Below are 17,773 nucleotides of genomic sequence, written 5' to 3'. Positions count from 1 at the left end.
AATTTCCAGCCTATCTATATCCTTCTGTAGCCTCTGACAATGTTCCTCACGATCTGCAAGTCCAGCCATTCGTGCCACAAACTTACTGATATCACCCCAGTTACACCTTCTTCCAGATCGTTTATATAAATCACAAACAGCAGAGGTCCCAATACAGCGCCCTGCGAAACACCACTAGTCACAGGCATCCAGCCGGAAAAAGACCCTTCCACTACCACCCTCTGTCTTCTGTGACCAAGCCAGTTCTCCACCCATCTAGCCACCTCCCCCTTTATCCCATGAGATCCAACCTTTTTCACCAACCTACCATGAGGGACTTTGTCAAACGCTTTACTAAAGTCCATATAGACGACATCCACAGCCCTTCCCTCGTCAACCATTCTAGTCACTTCTTCAAAAAACTCCACCAGGTTAGTGAGGCATGACCTCCCTCTCACAAAACCATGCTGACTATCGTTAATGAGTTTATTCCTTTCTAAATGCGCATACATCCTATCTCTAAGAATCCTCTCCAACAACTTCCCTACCATGGACATCAAGCTCACCGGCCTATAATTTCCCGGGTTATCCTTCCTACCCTTCTTAAATAACCCTGACAACCCTTTTGTTATCCTCCAATCCTTTGGGACCTCACCTGTGTCCAGTGACGAGACAAAGTTTTGTGTCAGAGGCCCAGCGATTTCATCTCTCGTCTCCCTGAGCAGCCTTGGATAGATTCCATCAGGCCCTGGGGATTTGTCAGTCTTTATATTCCCTAAAAAACCTAACACTTCCTCCCTTGTAATGGAGATTTTCTCTAACGGGTCAACACTCCCCTCCGAGACACTCCCAGTCAACACATCCCCCTCCTTTGTGAATACCGACGCAAAGTATTCATTTAGGATCTCCCCTACTTCTTTGGGCTCCAAGCATAATTCCCCACTTTTGTCCCTGAGAGGTCCGATTTTTTCCCTGACACCCCTTTTGTTCCTAACGTATGAGTTAATAAAGTTCATGTTTGAGTTGGTACCAGAAATGTTAAATAAAGAAATAATTGAATTACTGTCCTTGTTTGTCTCATTAAACTGGAACGTTTGGAAGGTGTTTAAATTAAAGCTTTATAACAAGGTTTACTCGATTAATACTTGGAATGAGCGTGTTGTGTTATGAGGAAATATTAGACAGACTGGGCTTGTTTCCACTGGAGTTTAGATGATCGAGGGGTGACTTGATTGAAGTCTATAATGTCCTGAATGGTCTCAACATGGTAGATGTGGAAAAGACGTTTCCTCTTGTGGATGAGTCCAGAACCAGGGACTTGGTTTTAAAATTAGAGGTTGCTCTTTTAGTCAGGGATGAGGAGAATCTTTTCTCTGAGGGTTATGCTACTTTGGAATTCTCTGTCTCAGAAGACAGTGGAGCTGGGGGTCACTGAATATTTTTAAGGCGGAGGTAAATAGATTCTTGTTAGGCAAGTGAAGCAAAGGTTAGGGGTCGAAGGGAACATGGAACTCAACACAGACAGATCAGCCATGAAGTTAGTGAATGATGGAGCTGGCTTGAGGGACCGAATGGCCTACTTCTGCCCCTAATTCGCATGTTTGTATGTATGTTCATATGACGTATGCCTTTATTAATATAAAAATTAGCTCGCAAAATTAAAAGGGTTTAAAGATAGATGATGAGTTGTGATTCTTCAAAGCAAACTTCACACAAACAGCATCTCCCTTTCAAATTCACCGTTATTTTTGTAAATTTGTTCAATTTGTACATTAATTCTCCATGAACCACACTACACAAAGATACATCTGGTAATGAACAGGACAAATGGATTTCCAGTAGTTTAATGATAATTGTTAATGATTGTCAATCAAACTCTCTGACCTGGAATTGAAACAATTGAACCTGGAGTTCTCATTCCTTTGGACAGTGATTTGTTGGTAAATTTTTAAATGTTGATCTTATTTCCCATTTGTCCTTTTTTCCTCTTTCTCTCAATCTAATCTTTCTATGGCTGTCTTTCTCTTTCCGTATCTGCTGAAATATTGAATTCACTCACATGATTCGCCTTCCTTCCCAGTCCTTCCTGTTTATTTCTCAGTCCACAGTCAAGATGATATTCTTGGTCCCATGGTTTGCAAAGCTCCCAGATGGCATGCCGCCCCTGCCGTGCACCATCAGCTGCCACATTTGGGCAGAACGGTGTGGGACAAGGAGGTCTTGCTTATGGTGCAAGCTGCATTCCAGCAAGCTCTGCTCAATGTGCTGAGGAATACAATGAAAAGTGACTTTGCTTCAGTGGACAAAGCAAAGCAGAGTTTGTTGGCTGAGCTCAGAGGTGGTCACACACACACAACGGTCAAAGAGATGTAGTTTTCAATTGAAGACTGCATTAAACATCTGGACTGTAGATTCATTGAAGGAGGCTGAGAGATTGTAGAATATCCCTTGGAGCATTCCAAGCCATAGTTGGTAGATTTTTCAGATAAGGTGTTCCCAATGCAGTGAGAGTCATTCTGGCCATGCCCCACACACAAACCTCAGGTAAGAAAGCTGCACCTCAGAATCTCAGACTAGAATGAGGAATGAGCTAGGTTTCATTGCAGAATACTTATCATGATATATTGAGTTCAATGTAATGATTCAAAGGGAGCAACATGAAACAGCCATTAAGGTTACAGGTTTAGGTGAGGTTCACATGGAAACCAGGGGAATGGACCCAGTGAACTATCCCCAGTGATGGGGATATGGTTTGTGTGAGTAAGGAAACGGGGAACATGTTGAATTCTTATTTTGCGTCTGTATTTGGAGTGAAGGAAGAAATCAGCTTGTTGAACATCCCAGGGAAATGAATATTGAATCAGGAACAGAAACTCACCAAAATTAACATAAGCAAATTCATTGGGGTAATGAAGAAATTAAAGGCAATAAATAGTGACAAAGTTCCCAAGACCAGATGGATTCCATCTCAAGGATTTAAAACCCTGATCACATGTGGGGATTGACAGACTGGATCACTTTTCTCTTGGAAACTAGGCTGAGGGGTGATCCATCAGAGACTTTCCAAATTCTAAAAGGTTTTGAAGAAATTGATACAAAGAGAATGCTTCCTCCTGTGGGTTAGTTTTAAAATTAGAGGTTGCTCTTTTAGTCAGGGATGAGGAGAATCTTTTCTCTGAGGGTTATGCTACTTTGGAATTCTCAGTCTCAGAAGGCAGTGGAGCTGGGGGTCACTGAATATTTTTAAGGCGGAGGTAAATAGATTCTTGTTAAGCAAGTGAAGCAAAACTCGAGGCTATCAATACAAGATAGTCACCAAGACATCAAACAAGGAATTCAGAAGCAGCTTCTTCACCCAGAGAGTGGGGAGAAAGTGGGCCTCACTCCCACAGAGAGTGGGGAGAAAGTGGACCTCGCTCCCACAGAGAGTGGGGAGAAAGTAGGCCTCGCTACCACAGAGAGTGGGGAGAAAGTGGGTCTCGTTCCCACAGAGAGTGGGGAGAAAGTGGGCCTTGTTCCCACAGAGAGTGGGGAGAAAGTGGACCTCGCTCCCACAGAGAGTGGGGAGAAAGTGGACCTCGCTCCCACAGAGAGTGGGGAGAAAGTGGACCTCGCTCCCACAGAGAGTGGGGAGAAAGTGGGCCTTGTTCCCACAGAGAGTGGGGAGAAAGTGGGTCTCGTTCCCACAGAGAGTGGGGAGAAAGTGGACCTTTCTCCCTCAGAGAGTGGGGAGAAAGTGGACCTCGCTCCCACAGAGAGTGGGGAGAAAGTGGGTCTTGTTCCCACAGAGAGTGGGGAGAAAGTGGACCTCGCTACCACAGAGAGTGGGGAGAAAGTGGGTCTCGTTCCCACAGAGAGTGGGGAGAAAGTGGACCTTTCTCCCACAGAGAGTGGGGAGAAAGTGGACGATGCTCCCCCAGGGAGTGCAGAGAAAGTGGACCTCACTCCCACAGAGAGTGGGGAGAAAGTGGGCCTCGCTCCCACAGAGAGTGGGGAGAAAGTGGACCTCGCTACCACAGAGAGTGGGGAGAAAGTGGACCTCACTCCCACAGAGAGTGGGGAGAAAGTGGACCTCGCTACAATGGAGAGGGGGGAGAAAGTGGACCTCACTATCAGAGACTTTCCAAATTCTAAAAGGTTTTGATGAGATTGATACAAAGAGAATGCTTCCTCCTGTGGGTTAGTTTTAAAATTAGAGGTTGCTCTTTTAGTCAGGGATGAGGAGAATCTTTTCTCTGAGGGTTATGCTACTTTGGAATTCTCAGTCTCAGAAGGCAGTGGAGCTGGGGTCACTGAATATTTTTAAGGCGGAGGTAAATAGATTCTTGTTAGGCAAGTGAAGCAAAACTAGAGGCTATCAATACAAGATAGTCACTAAGACATCAAACGAGGAATTCAGAAGCAGCTTCTTCACCCAGAGAGTGGGGAGAAAGTGGGCCTCACTCCCACAGAGAGTGGGGAGAAAGTAGGCCTCGCTCCCACAGAGAGTGGGGAGAAAGTGGGTCTCACTACCACAGAGAGTGGGGAGAAAGTGGGCCTCGCTACCAGAGAGTGGGGAGAAAGTGGGCCTCGCTCCCACAGAGAGTGAGGAGAAAGTGGGCCTCGCTCACACAGAGAGTGGGGAGAAAGTGGGCGTTGCTCCCACAGAGAGTGGGGAGAAAGTAGGCCTCGCTCCCACAGAGAGTGGGGAGAAAGTGGGTCTCACTACCACAGAGAGTGGGGAGAAAGTGGGCCTCGCTACCAGAGAGTGGGGAGAAAGTGGGCCTCGCTCCCACAGAGAGTGGGGAGAAAGTGGGCCTCGCTCACACAGAGAGTGGGGAGAAAGTGGGCGTTGCTCCCACAGAGAGTGGGGAGAAAGTGGGTCTCACTACCACAGAGAGTGGGGAGAAAGTGGGTCTCACTACCACAGAGAGTGGGGGGAAAGTGGGCCTCGCTCCCACAGAGAGTGGGGAGAAAGTGGGTCTCACTACCACAGAGAGTGGGGAGAAAGTGGACCTCGCTCCCACAGAGAGTGGGGTGAAAGTGGACGATTCTCCCAGAGAGTGGGGAGAAAGTGGACCCCGCTACCATGGAGAGGGGGGTGAAAGTGGACCTCACTCCCACAGAGAGTGGGGAGAAAGTGGGCATGGCTACCACAGAGAGTGGGGAGAAAGTGGGTCTCACTACCACAGAGAGTGGGGAGAAAGTGGGCCTCGCTGCCACAGAGAGTGGGGAGAAAGTGGGTCTCACTACCACAGAGAGTGGGGAGAAAGTGGGCCTCGCTCCCACAGAGAGTGGGGAGAAAGTGGGCGTTGCTCCCACAGAGAGTGGGGAGAAAGTGGGTCTCACTACCACAGAGAGTGGGGAGAAAGTGGACCTCACTACCACAGAGAGTGGGGAGAAAGTGGACCTCACTCCCACAGAGAGTGGGGAGAAAGTGGACCTCGCTACCACAGAGAGTGGGGAGAAAGTGGACCTCACTCCCACAGAGAGTGGGGAGAAAGTGGACCTCGCTACCATGGAGAGGGGGGAGAAAGTGGACCTCACTATCAGAGACTTTCCAAATTCTAAAAGGTTTTGATGAGATTGATACAAAGAGAATGCTTCCTCCTGTGGGTTAGTTTTAAAATTAGCGGTTGCTCTTTTAGTCAGGGATGAGGAGAATCTTTTCTCTGAGGGTTATGCTACTTTGGAATTCTCAGTCTCAGAAGGCAGTGGAGCTGGGGGTCACTGAATATTTTTAAGGCGGAGGTAAATAGATTCTTGTTAGGCAAGTGAAGCAAAACTCGAGGCTATCAATACAAGATAGTCACTAAGACATCAAACAAGGAATTCAGAAGCAGCTTCTTCACCCAGAGAGTGGGGAGAAAGTGGGCCTCACTCCCACAGAGAGTGGGGAGAAAGTAGGCCTCGCTCCCACAGAGAGTGGGGAGAAAGTGGGCCTCGCTCCCACAGAGAGTGGGGAGAAAGTGGGTCTCACTACCACAGAGAGTGGGGAGAAAGTGGGCCTCACTCCCACAGAGAGTGGGGAGAAAGTAGGCCTCGCTACCACAGAGAGTGGGGAGAAAGTGGGCCTCGCTACCACAGAGAGTGGGGAGAAAGTGGGCCTCGCTACCACAGAGAGTGGGGAGAAAGTGGACCTCGCTCCCACAGAGAGTGGGGAGAAAGTGGGCCTCGCTACCACAGAGAGTGGGGAGAAAGTGGGCCTCGCTACCACAGAGAGTGGGGAGAAAGTGGGCCTCGCTACCACAGAGTGTGGGGAGAAAGTGGACCTCACTCCCACAGAGAGTGGAGAGAAAGTTGGATCTCACTGCCACTGAGAGTGGGGCAAATGTGGACAATGCTGAAGAAGCTTATGAGAGAGAAGACAATAGAGGGTTACGATATATTAGGAAAGACTGGAGCAGGTTCGAGCAGAAGATAAACACCAGCATGAGTACAATGGAATAATCTCTACATGATTGGATAGGGTGCAGCTCCAACAACACTCAAGAAGCTCAACATCATCCAGGTCAAAGCAGCTCACTTGATTCCTATCCCATCCATAAATATTCATTCCCTCCACCACCAACGCACAGTGACAGCCGTGTGTACCATCTACAAGATGCACAGCAGGAACTCACCAAGGTTCATTAGGCAGCACCTTCCAAACTCACAACCACCATCATCTAGAAGAACAAGAGCAGCAGGTACCTGGGAACACCACCACCTGGAGGTTCCCTTCCACGTCATTCCCCTTCACTGTCACTGGGTCAATGTGACTGTTCCTTCACTGTCACTGGGTCAATGTGACTGTTCCTTCACTGTCACTGGGTCGTTGTGACTGTTCCTTCACTGTCACTGGGTCAATGTGACTGTTCCTTCACTGTCACTGGGTCAATGTGACTGTTCCTTCACTGTCACTGGGTCAATGTGACTGTTCCTTCACTGTCACTGGGTCAATGTGACTGTTCCTTCACTGTCACTGGGTCAATGTTGTCATGTGAGTGTACCTTTAGGAAAGTTTTTTTTTTAAATCATGCAGCTTAGAGCTTCAGCGATGTGATTGGATGTGGAGCTAAGCTGTGGCAGTCAGGTGATAGGGTTTTTTTCTTTTGGGAGTTTTGTTTTTGTGGTGAACCATAGATGGTTATCACTATGGGTACTTGTACATATGTTATTCTTGTTGCTGTTGGGGTTAGGGTTGGGGTGTTCCACCTGTTAACATTGTTCTGTGGTACACTCCGTTTGGCTCCGCCTTCTTACAGGGGTATAAAGGTCACTGCTACTTCCTAGTAGCCCTCAGTCTGGGATAGTATTGTTAAGCAGTGTGCTCTATTCTTGTTGTGAATAAAAGCCTTTATTCCCGGGTACGACCTTGTCTCCCGTGTGGATTAATAGCGCATCAATTTTATTCACAACAATAAAATCGAAAATTTTGTTCAAAGAAAAATGGAGCAGATGCTGAAACCCGATCGGCTAACCTTAGATCTGCGTGCAGCTGGAGCGTCGAACACTTTCGACCATTGGTTGAAGTGTTTTGAAGATTACATCGACGCCACGACAGCAGTCCAGTCCGACGCCGACAGATTGCGGGTCCTCCACGCCAGGGTGAGCGACACTGTGTATGCAACAATCCGTGATTCCCAAAATTACAAAGAGGCCATCGAATTACTCAAGAAGCTGTACCATAAACAGCCGAACGAAATTCATGCTCGTCACCTATTAGCCACTCAACGGCGGCAGCCCGGCGAAACTACGGGACAGTACCTGCGCGAACTTCAACAGCTAGCCAGAGCCTGCAACTGCAAGGAGGTGTCGGCTGTTCAATACACCAACGATCTTATCCGAGACGCGTTCGTGGCGGGAATCGGCTCATCCTATATTCACCTGTGGCTGCTTGAACAGGGTAACTTGGACCTGGCTAAGACGGTAGAATTGGCCGATGCAATGGAAACGGCCTCCAGAAGTCTGGAAACCTACCCCACCGACCACGTGGGAACAGCGTGGCAAGTACAGCCACCGACTCAGCTCTACCCGGCGGCTCCTCGGAACTGCGCGATAATGCTCTCAGCTTCAGACCTGACGGCTGCGGCAGCTCCTGGAGGCCCACGGTGCTATTTCTGCGGATTGGCGAAGCATCCTTGCCAGAGATGTCCGGCCAGGACGGTGTTTTGCTCCGCCTGTGGAAAGTAAGGGCACTATGCAAAAGTGTGCTGAGCAAAGACCCCTTCCAAGCCCAGCAGTGCTGCGTGCGACTCCCCAGGATCCATCTCCTCGTCTCCGGCCTCGTCGATGTCTTCAGCCACTTGCGATCCACGGGTGCCGCCATTTCCTATCATGACGACGCAAGCCACGTGCGACCTACGGGTGCCGCCGTTTTCAACATCATCGACCACGTGCGATTCGTGGGCGCAGCCATTTTGGTCGACACCGGCCGCAGAAGACCAGCAGGGGTCCTCGTCGTCGGCTATCTCAGCTGCCTGCAGTTACGCTCGGGATCCAACAGTGGTGTCAATCATCCTGGACCAGGCCAAGCCTCACAGACTCGACAAGTCCATGATGGACATTGAGGTAAACGGACGTCTGGCTCATTGCCTGTTTGACAGCGGGAGCACGGAGAGCTTTATCCATCCGGATACAGTGAAACGGTGCACTCTCCGTGTGCAAACTGTCAGGCAGACAATCTCTATGGCGTCGAGGTCCCGATCTGTCCTCGTTCTTGGGAGCTGTGTGGTAACCTTAACGGTGCGGGGCACAGTTTATGAGAACTTCAGGCTCCTCGTGTTACCGCACCTTTGCGCTCCAGTACTCCTGGGGCTAGACTTTATGGTCCACCTGAGGAGTGTGATCCTGCAGTACGATGGGCCACTCCCTCCTCTTTCAGTGGGAGCACAGCAGCCTCCAAATTGCCCAGCGCGCTCCACGTGCAGTCTCTCGACACTCAAAATTACCCCGCCTTCCCTATTTGAAAATCTCGTGCCAGGCTGCAAACCCATCACGACTAAGAGCAGGCATTACAGCGCTGAGGATCGGATCTTTATTCGATCTGAGGTTCAGCGGCTCCTCAGGGAAGGGGTCATCCAACCTAGCACTAGCCCATGGAGAGCACAAGTCGTGGTGGTCAAGACTGGAGACAAGCCCCGGATGGTCATAGACTATAGTCAGACCATTAATAGGTACACGCAGCTGGACGCGTACCCTCTCCCGCGCATATCTGACATGGTCAACTAGATTGCGCAGTACCGGGTGTTCTCCACCATCGACTTGAAGTCAGCCTACCACCAGCTCCCCATTTGCCCAGAGGACCGCAAATACACGGCCTTTGAGGCGGATGGCCGTCTCTACCACTTTTTGAGAGACCCTTTCGGCGTCACTAATGGGGTCTCGGTCTTTCAGCGTGAGATGGACCGAATGGTGGACCAAAACGGGCTACAGGCTACCTTCCCATACCTGGACAGCGTCACTATTTGCGGCCATGACCAGTAGGACCATGACGCCAACCTCCAGACGTTTCTATGCACTGCGAATCTCTTGAACCTGACCTATAACAAGGAGAAGTGCGTATTCAGCAAGCACCGCCTAGCAATCCTCGGATACGTGGTGGAAAACGGGGTCATCGGCCCCAATCCAGACCGTATGCGCCCCCTCCTTGAACTTCCCCTACCCACTAGCATCAAAGCACTGAGAAGATGCTTAGGCTTCTTCTCGTACTATGCACAGTGGGTCCCCAATTACGCGGACAAAGCCCGTCCGCTCATAAAATCTACCTCTTTTCCCCTGACAACAGAGGCTCGCCTCGCCTTTGAAAGGATGAAGGCTGACATCGCGAAAGCCACGATGCACGCTGTCGATGAGTCCATCCCCTTTCAGGAAAGTGATGCATCTGATTTCGCCCTGGCCGCCACACTTAACCAGGCGGGCAGGCCCGTCGCCTTTTTCTCCCGCACCCTCCAAGGCCCTGAAATTCGGCACTCCTCTGTGGAAAAAGAGGCCCAGGCCATTGTGGAGGCCGTACGGCATTGGCGCCATTATTTGGCTGGTAAACGGTTTACCCTGCTCACGGACCAGAGGTCCGTGGCCTTTATGTTCAACAACACGTTAAAAGGGAAAATCAAGAATGATAAAATCTTGAGGTGGAGAATCGAACTCTCCACCTACAACTATGATATCATGTACCGTCCGGGGAAGCTCAATGAGCCCTCAGATGCCCTGTCACGTGGAACATGTGCCAGTGTGCAGCAGGACCGGTTACAGGCCCTCCACAATGATCTCTGCCATCCGGGGATCACTCGGTTTTTCCATTTTGTAAAGGCTCGGAACCTGCCCTACTCCATAGAGGATGTCAGGTCGATAACTCGAAGCTGCCAGGTATGTGCAGAATGCAAGCTGCACTTCTACCGGCCTGACAGGGCACACCTCATTAAGGCCACTCGCCCTTTTGAACGACTGAGTGTCGACTTCAAGGGGCCCCTTCCTTCTACAGATCAGAACGTGTATTTCCTCAACGTGGTTGATGAGTACTCCCGATTCCCTTTTGCCATCCCCTGTTCTGATATGTCCTCTGCCACGGTCATCAAAGCCCTGCGGGGTCTCTTTACCCTGTTCGGCTACCCCAGTTATATCCACAGTGATAGGGGCTCGTCGTTTATGAGCGACGACTTGAGGCAATACCTGCTCTCTAAGGGAATTGCCTCGAGTAGGACTACGAGTTACAACCCCAGGGGTAACGGGCAGGTCGAGAGAGAAAACGCTACAGTCTGGAAGGCTGTTTTACTGGCGTTGAGGTCTAAGGGTCTTCCAGTCTCCCGTTGGCAAGAGGTACTTTCTGATGCGCTCCATTCAATCCGGTCCCTCCTGTGTACGGCAACCAACGCTACCCCACATGAGCGGATGTTTACCTTCCCTAGGAAGTCTTCCTCTGGGACCTCACTGCCATCTTGGTTGACGTACTCAGGACCTGTCCTCCTGCGGCGGCATGTTAGGGCCCGCAAGTCCGACCCTTTGGTTGAACAGGTCCACCTCCGCCACGCCAACCCTCAATATGCCTATGTGGCATGTCCTTACGGGCAAGAGGACACGGTCTCTATCAGAGATCTGGCGCCTGCAGGGGACCTGGAAACCCCCTGATGCACATCAATTTAGACACGAGGCTCGAGGTTCAGTAAATGAAGGCTTTTATTTACTATTAATGAAGCTATCAGAACTTATATACACTATCCCAGACTGAAGGGGTCCCGGCCAGAGCAGGGATTCTTATACCTCCCAGGAGGCGGAGCCCGACTGGGATGTGCCACAACAGTAACAAACACAGGTGTAACAACCCCACCCTAACCCAACAGCAACAATAGCACAATCCAACAGTAACATATGTACATCCTTGTAGTCCTGGCCAGCCCCTGGCTCAGTACTATCCAGTGGGAACCAACGATGGTTCACCACATTCACCCCTCCTTTGAGAACAAAGGCCGGCGGGGTACAAAAAACAGAACAAAGTGTCAGCAGTCTATAAGTTCAGACGGTCAGGGGGACCGCACCGTCGTTGTGACCTCCTCAATACCAGCGGTGACACCGGAGTAGGCACTTGCGGTGGCGTTCTCCCCAAAACGGCATCCAGCTGTTCTTCCACGGACTCACAGGCCAGTTGACCCTGATGAGACAGTAGTGCAGGGGAACCTGACACGCCCTGCGGTGGTGACCATCTTCGGGGCTCAGGCAAGCTGTGCATGGGAGTAAAATTGTTAAGCAATGGTCCCGATGCTGCCCGCGCCGTGTCCGGGGAAGAAATGAGAGATATTGGATTTGTTACTGGGGGTATGGGAGCGACAGGAGTTGCTACGTCCCCTGCTGGCGCCAGATCTCGGATCGAGACCGTGTCCTCTCGCCCGTCAGGATATGCCACATAGGCATACTGAGGGTTGGCGTGGAGGAGGTGGACCTGTTCGACCAAGGGGTCGGACTTGCGGGCCCTTACATGTCGCCGCAGGAGGACGGGTCCTGGGTACGTCAACCAAGCCGGTAAAGATATCCCCGAGGAAGACTTCCGAGGGAATGAGAACATCCTCTCGTGGGGAGTAGCATTGGTTGCCGTACACAGGAGGGAGCGAATAGAGTGAAGCGCATCAGGGAGGACCTCCTGCCAACGGGAGACTGGAAGACCTTTGGATTTCAACGCCAGTAGGACAGCCTTCCAGATTGTAGCATTCTCTCGTTCCACCTGTCCATTACCCCTAGGGTTGTAACTCGTGGTCCTACTAGAGGCAATCCCGTATGAGAGCAGGAATTTCCTCAAGTCATCGCTCATGAACGACGAGCCCCTGTCGCTATGGATATAGCTGGGGTACCCGAACAGGGTAAAAAGATCACGGAATGCCTTGATCACCGTGGCAGCGGATGTATCCGAGCAGGGAACAACAAACGGGAACCGGGAGTACTCATCGATGATGTTTAGAAAGTACACGTTCCGATCTGTTGAGGGAAGGGGGCCCTTAAAATCAACACTCAGCCTCTCGAAGGGACGAGTGGCCTTGACCAAATGTGCCCGGTCAGGTCGGTAAAAGTGCGGTTTGCATTCCGCGCAAATCCGACAGCTCCTTGTTACCGACCTGACGTCCTCCACCGAGTAAGGCAGGTTGCGGGCTTTTACAAAGTGGTAGAGCCGAGTGACCCCAGGATGGTACAGATCATTATGGAGGGCGTTCAAATTATCCTCCTGAATACTAGCGCATGTTCCCCGCGAGAGAGCATCCGAGGGCTCATTGAGTTTCCCTGGACGATACATGATATCGTAGTTATAGGTGGAGAGTTCAATTCTCCACCGCAAGATCTTGTCATTCTTGCCCCTCTGCGTGTTGTTAAACATGAAAGCCACGGACCGCTGGTCCGTGATCAGGGTGAACCGTTTTCCCGCCAAGTAATGGCGCCAGTGTCTGACGGCCTCCACAATGGCCTGGGCCTCCTTTTCCACCGCTGAATGCCGAATTTCGGGGCCTTGGTGGGTGCGGGAAAAAAATGCGACGGGCCTGCCCGCTTGGTTAAGTGTGGCGGCCAGGGCGAAATCAGATGCATCGCTTTCCACCTGAAAGGGGATGGATTCGTCTACCGCGTGCATCGTAGCTTTCGCGATGTCATCTTTCAATTTCTTGAAGGCCAATTGGGCCTCTGGCGTGAGGGGAAAAGTCGTGGACTTAATAAGCGGACGGGCTTTGTCCGCGTAGTTGGGGACCCACTGCGCATAATAGGAGAAGAAGCCTAGGCATCTTCTCAGTGCTTTTGCGCTAGCGGGCAAGGGAAGTTCAGCAAGGGGGCGCATACGGTCTGGATCAGGGCCAATTACCCCGTTTTCCACCACGTATCCCAGGATGGCTAAACGGCGCGTACGGAACACACACTTCTCCCTGTTGTAGGTCAAGTTCAGGCGAGATGCAGTGCGTAAGAAGTTTTGGAGGTTTGTGTCATGGTCCTGCTGATCATGGCCGCAGATGGTGACATTATCCAGGTACAGGAAGGTAGCCCGCAGCCTGTTCTGGTCCACCATTCTGTCCATAGCACGCTGGAAGACCGAGACCCCATTGGTGACACAAAAGGGAACCCTAAGAAAATGATACAAGCGACCATCCGCCTCAAAAGCCGTGTATTGTCGGTCCTCTGGGCGAATGGGGAGTTGGTGGTAGGCGGACTTGAGATCTATGGTGGAGAACACCCGGTACTGCGCAATCTGATTGACCATATCAGATATGCGCGGGAGGGGATACGCATCCAGCTGCATATATCGGTTAATGGTCTGACTGTAATCAATGACCATCCGGGGTTTGTTCCCGCTCTTGACCACAACAACCTGTGCCCTCCACGGACTAACACTGGGCTGTATGATCCCTTTGAGGAGCCGCTGAACCTCAGATCTAATGAAGATCCGATCCTCAGTGCTGTAACACCTACTTTTAGTAGCGATGGGCTTGCAGCCTGGTACCAGATTCTGAAATAAGGAGGGTGTGGTGATCTTTAACGTAGAGAGGTTGCAGGCGGGGCGCGTTGGGCAATTTGGAGACTGCAACAGTTCTCCCACTGCCAGCGAAGGGAGTGGCCCACCGTACTGTAGGATTACACTCCTCAAGTGGACCATGAAGTTTAGTCCGAGAAGTATTGGCGCGCAAAGATACGGCAACACAAGGAGCTTGAAGCGCTCGTAAACTGTGCCTTGTACTTTCAAGGTTACCACGCAACTCCCTAGCACGGCAACAGACCGGGACCTTGATGCCATAGAGATTGTCTGTTTGGCAGGTTGAATCTGGAGTCCACACCTCTTCACAGTGTCAGGGTGGATAAAGCTCTCAGTGCTCCCGCTGTCAAACAGACAATAAAGCACATGATTGTTTACCTGGATATCCATCATTGAACGATCGAGCCTATGAGGCTTGGCCTGGTCCAGGATGATCGACGCCACCGTTGGTTCATGAACGCCACTGCAGGCAGCTGAAATCGATGCGGAGGACCCCTGCTGGTCGTTCGTGGTCAGTGTTGACCAACATGGCTGCCCCCATGAATCGCACGTGGGTGAGGGCGCCAAACTCAGCGACCCCTGGTGGTCATACTCCTCCGACTCCGTCGACCGTAATGGCGTCGTCCTGGACTCGCACGTGGACGAACCCCACGACGACTTTGACGATGATGGTGATGATCCAAGCTCCGAAGAATCGCAGGCCGCACTGCCGTTCCTGGGTTTCGATCTGCACACCTTTGCATAATGCCCTTTTTTACCGCATGCGGTGCAGATTACCGCTTTAGCGGGACACTTTTGTCGGGTATGTTTTGCTCCTCCGCAGAAATAGCACCGCGGGCTGCATGGGGCTGCAGCCGTCGTCTGGCCCACATGGGAGCACGCCATAACACAGCACTTCAAGCCCGAGGGGCGAGGAGGGATTTGCGACTGCTCCTGCCACGTTGTCTCCACGTGGTCCTCTGGATATAAGACTAAGCTCTTTGAAGCCGACTCGAGCATTTCAGCTAATTCGATGGCCTGGGTAAGGTTGAGATTACCCTTTTCCAGCAGTTTGAGACGGATGTATGATGATCCGACCCCGGCCACAAACGCATCTCGGGCGAGGACGTACATGCTCTGCTCAGCCGACACAGCTTTGCAGTCACAACCCCGAGCTAGCTGTAAGAGCTCATTGGCATAGTCCTCCATCGTTTCGCCCGACTGCCGACGTCGTGTGGCGAGGAGGTAACGAGCGTGTATCTCGTTAGGTGGTTTTGTATAGCCCTTCTTTAGAAGCTCGAGGGCCTTAGGGTAATTAGTGGCCGCACGGATCGCGATGTAGACTGTGTCGCTTACCCTCGCATGGAGGACCCGGAGTCTGTCATCATCTGTAGTGACCGCTGCGGAGGCTGCTAGGTAGTCTTCGAAACACTTCAGCCAGTGGTCGAAGGTGTTAGAAGCGCCCACCGCACGTGGATCTAGCGTCAGACGTTCTGGCTTGAGATTTTGCTCCATACTCTCTCTTCTTTTTTTCTTCTGTCGAGAGTTTAATAATAGTAAATAAAATTGATGCACATCAATTTAGACACGAGGCTCGAGGCTTCAGTAAATGAAGGCTTTTATTTACTATTAATGAAGCTATCAGAACTTATGTACACTATCCCAGACTGAAGGGGTCCCGGCCAGAGCAGGGACTCTTATACCTCTCCCAGGAGGCGGAGCCCGACTGGGATGTGCCACAACAGTAACAAACACAGGTGTAACAACTCCACCCTAACCCAACAGCAACAATAGCACAATCCAACAGTAACATATGTACATCCTTGTAGTACTGGCCAGCCCCTGGCTCAGTACTATCCAGTGGGAACCAACGATGGTTCACCACACCCCCGTCACTCCCGCACCCCTGGTTAGGGTTCCTTTGCCCATTCTCTCCCCTCCTGACTCGGTGCGGCCAGCATCGGGACCTCAACTTAATCCTCTTACTCCCGTGTACAGCTTGCCTGAGTCCAGGAGATTGTCGCCACCTCGAGGTCCACAGGTGTGTGAGGAACTGGAGAAGTCACTGGACACTACCTCGGAGAGAGGGTCGTCACCACGGTCACCAGAACCGACACCGGAGCCGGTACTGCGGAGGTCGCAGAGACGGTGCGGACCTCCGATCCGGCTGAACTTGTGAACATATGGACAGTTCGTATTGTCTCTTACCCCACCGGCCTTTGTTTTCAAAGGAGGGGTGAATGTGGTGAACCATAGATGGTTATCACTATGGGTACTTGTACATATGTTACTCTTGTTACTGTTGGGGTTCGGGTTGGGGTGTTCCACCTGTTATTATTGTTTATGTGGTACACTCCGTTTGGCCCCGCCTTCTTACAGGGGTATAAAGGTCACTGCTACTTCCTAGTAGCCCTCAGTCTGGGATAGTATTGTTAAGCAGTGTGCTCTTTTCTTGTTGTGAATAAAAGCCTTTATTCCTGGGTACGTCCTAGCCTCCCGTGTGGATCAATCGCGCATCAGTTTTGTTGGAAGCAGTTTAGCAGGAAGCTAAGAAGCAGTCTCTCTCTCTCCCTCTCTCTGTCCTTCTCTTTGTTTTGTTCTGCCTTAAGGAAGCTGTGTTTTGGGAAACAGATTCGATTACAAAACCTTCTGAGTTTCTTGGCAAGGGATTTTCAGCACTCAACCCAGGAGGCGGGATTCCTGTAACATGTGGGCATTCGCCTTTGCGGTATTGTGTTTATTTGGAGGGTTTTGTATATTGGATGTTGGCTTTGGCTGGAACACATTAGAGGTATTTTCTTAAGAGTTATACATTATTGTGGTTGTTTGTTTCCTGTTTGTAATTGTTACAGTTCTTGCTGAGTCTCTCACTATACACGTCAACAATATCCTTCATTAAACTGTGTTTTTGATAAAAGTTCCCCGTGGGTCAGTTCAATCACACCTGGAGTGAAACCTCTCATGCTCATCCGAGCCAAATTCAACGTAAAACATTACAGGTCAGGGGAGCTTCATAGAACACCTTGAAATATCCAACCTGACTTGTAACAATGTCACTGTTCCTTCACTGTCGCTGGGTAATATCACTGTTCCTTCACTGTCGCTGGGTAATATCACTGTTCCTTCACTAGTTAGTTCCCCAGAATTCCCCTGCTAACATCAATAGCGGAATGCCTTCTCTGTTTGATCTACAATGGTTTGAGAATTTAGCTCACAGCAATGGTGATAAGAACATAAGAACATAGGAACTAGGAGCAGGAGTAGGCCATCTGGTCCCTCGAGTCTGTTCCACCATTCAATAGGATCGTGACTGATCTTTCTGTGGACTCAGCTCCACTTACCCGCCCGCTCACCATAACCCTTAATTCCTTTACTGTTCAAAAATTTATCTATCGTTGCCTTAAAAACATTCAGTGAGGTAGCCTCAACTGCTTCACTGGGCAGGGAATTCCACAGATTCACAACCCTTTGTGTGAAGAAATTCCTCCTCAACTCAACTATTCCAATGGCCAGTTAATGCCTTAAACACTGTAAGAAGTTTAACAACACCAGGTTAAAGTCCAACAGGTTTATTTTGGTAGCAAAAGCCACACAAGCTTTCGGAGCCCCAAACCCCTTCTTCAGGTGAGTTAATGCCTTGCCAGTGATGTCCATTACCAAGAACAAATTCAAAATGACATGTGAGTGATGTGAGAGATATATTAAATTCCCTTTTGAGGAACTAGAGACTGTGATTGTTGTTGAAACTCTTTCTTTTGAGAGTTACTCAGATATCCTGCGTTAAAACTGGGAATGTGGCCCTGTTGCTTCCAGTGATATACCAAACCTGTATCAAAAGTTCGAAAACTATTAAATCTA

General features: G+C 50.4%; 1 protein-coding gene across 1 annotated transcript in view; it reads left to right on the top strand.

Annotated features, from left to right (window-relative positions):
- Window positions 1-17,773, top strand: part of LOC144507660 (dynein axonemal heavy chain 3-like) — a 459,789-nt gene that overhangs the window by 127,488 nt on the left and 314,528 nt on the right. The window lies entirely within an intron of this gene.

Source organism: Mustelus asterias, chromosome 19, assembly GCF_964213995.1.
Source record: "Mustelus asterias chromosome 19, sMusAst1.hap1.1, whole genome shotgun sequence".
Lineage (NCBI taxonomy): Eukaryota > Metazoa > Chordata > Chondrichthyes > Carcharhiniformes > Triakidae > Mustelus > Mustelus asterias.
The sequence above is the reverse complement of the archived record's forward strand: the minus strand, read 5'-3'. Positions and strand labels throughout refer to the sequence as shown.